This window comes from Echinops telfairi, unplaced genomic scaffold, assembly GCF_000313985.2.
Source record: "Echinops telfairi isolate 266 unplaced genomic scaffold, ASM31398v2 ScPeMD7_23;HRSCAF=83, whole genome shotgun sequence".
NCBI lineage: Eukaryota > Metazoa > Chordata > Mammalia > Afrosoricida > Tenrecidae > Echinops > Echinops telfairi.
In genome coordinates, this window is record NW_022103920.1 from 73,825,746 (window position 1) to 73,828,281 (window position 2,536).

Genomic DNA, 2,536 nt, shown 5'->3' on the forward strand with positions numbered 1-2,536 from the left:
GGGGAAAAGAGGAGCTGATGCCAAGGGCTCAAGTAGAAAGAAATTATTTTCGAAATGTCGATGGCAACATATTGACAAGTGTGCTTAATACTATTGCATGATGGACTGTTATAAGATGTGTAAGTGTCCCCAGTAACATGATTTAAAAAACTCCTAAAAAACAATGCCAATATTTTAGAATTCTATCACTTACAATTTTTTTTTGTACTTCCTTTAAGCCATATGCATATATGAAGGGGTGTGGTGTGGAAGAAAACAGGAGAGAGAGATGACAGAGAGAGAGATTGATTCTTGTTAAATATAATGGTAAGTATATTATACTTACCAGTTCATGATCACATCACATTAGGTTTACTAAGAACTGGGTGAAATGTAATACCGATATCTCTATTTTTATTTAATTTCCCAAATCTTTAACTGAGTTGAGTGGCAAATTTAGTCTCTCGATATCTGTTGAGCAGCAAACATATTCCTCTCTATTTTAAAGATGGCTTTACTAATGCACTCTAATCTCTATTGAACATTATCAAGGGACACTACCAACACCAAATGGATTCCATTATCTTTTAAGTCACAAAGGCCCAATGGCCAGAAATATAAGATATAGTCTTTGCCCTTTAGAAGCGTCAAGTCTAATGTTGCAAGTTTAAACACCTACCTAGAGAGAGTTATATATGTTTTAGCAGAACACCCAGCACACGCAAGAGTTAATGGAGAAAGTCAGTGCTGTACAATTTCAGAAAAGGAGGCTGTCCACCAACTCGGCTAGCCACCATTTGCCATTCTCAAACGCGGTTGCCAGTATCTGATGTTCATATATATATATTTATATATATATATTTTGCCTGCCCTCACTTTCCAGAACTTCTCTTTTAAATAAGGTGGTATTCCATCCTAACCTGTCCTTTAAGTTCATTGTGGAATTGATGGTTTTACCAACTTGGTGCTTATGGAATTTTGATTGTTGAGTCCACCAGGAAATCTTATCCATGAACTTCCTGTCTGATCCTTGAAGAGCCCCTGTGAGTGTGATTTTCCTCTTGGATTTCCACTAGGTGAGACGTAACTGACAATGTCTCAGAAATGTCTTTCTGGTGATTTCCTTTTACGAGCTCTGTTGTTAGTGCCAGTGCATAGCACCCCTGCGCACAACAGAACGGGGTCCTGCCCAGTCCTGCGCCATCCTCATGTTCATTCTCACGCTCAAGCCCATGGTTGCAGACACCGTCAGTCAGTCCTCCTTGTCAGGGACCTCCTCTTTTTTGCTGCCCCTCCTTTACCAAGCATGATCCCAGTCGACCAGGGACTTGTCTATCCTGGTAACACATCCAAAGTGTGAGAGACCACGGCTCACCAACCTTGCCTCTAAAGAACGCTCTGGCTGTACTTCTTCTAAGACAGATTTATTTGTTCTTTTGGAAATCACCTTAATTCCAAACTCTCTATAGTAATGCTAAAAAATAGCCTTAATTCTCTCATTTTATAGCTTTTATCCCAAATCCCATGATTTTCCCTCCGTAAAGACCTTAACCTAATTGACACAATGCAGGGCACTTACTAGGAAGAAAAAAAACATTGGGAAACAATCCAGCCATTGATCTACTAACTACTTTAACTATTAGGGAAGACAGCATTGATACTTTCGTGGAAGTAGATATGAGTACTAAGAAGAAAGCCTTTTGCCATTTTTCTTATTAAACAGATCTTTTATTTAGAAATCAATTTTTAATAATCATATTTTCCACATACTTTTTGCTTGCCATAAGGATTCCTTGTGGCGTGGAGAGCTGCAGTTTGACCCCACCACACTGTTCCCAGAGGAAGGTGGGGCCATCGGCTCGCATCGTAGGCCAGGCCCAGGGCGCTAGAAGTTGGAATCTACTTGAGGGCAGTGGGTTTTGGTTCGTGTGTGCCTTGCACAATCTTTAGAATAAAAAACAACTGTGAGTGACAGAAGAGGAGGAAACATATTTTACATCAAATTAAATTATTTCCTAAATTTTTCTATCTTAAAAGTTGACAGTATAAGTTGAGATGGGAAATGCATTAAGTTTCATCTTGAGTTGCCTTTATATTTCTAGCATCATAAATGATCAGCCGTTATGATTTTGTGTGTGTATACCAACAACACAGTTCTGGAAACAAAGCATCTATGTTATTATTACTATTTAATCTCAGCTCAGCAAGCTTTGGAGGGAGAGATGTATCCAAGAGAGGTGTTTTCTTCTATCACTACCAGGATGAGCGGGGCGAACACTTGAGAGGGTTCACTGCTACTGTTTTTCAAAACTGTGTTCAGTGGGGACAATTATCTGGAGTGATGGAAACGACAGTGGAAGGTGCTCAGCTCGGGGTTTACATCTTGTCTGCTCCCACTTTTTGTTTGTTTCCACTGAGAGTCATCTATTCCTCTGACTTATTTTAGAAATGGACTACAGTACAGGGCCCATGTCTGTTTCACTTGGCTCTGGAGGGAAGGTCTCTTAACGGGGGCAGTCCGGGGAGGTTGTTTTCTGTCTACGCAGAAGTGAAGGGA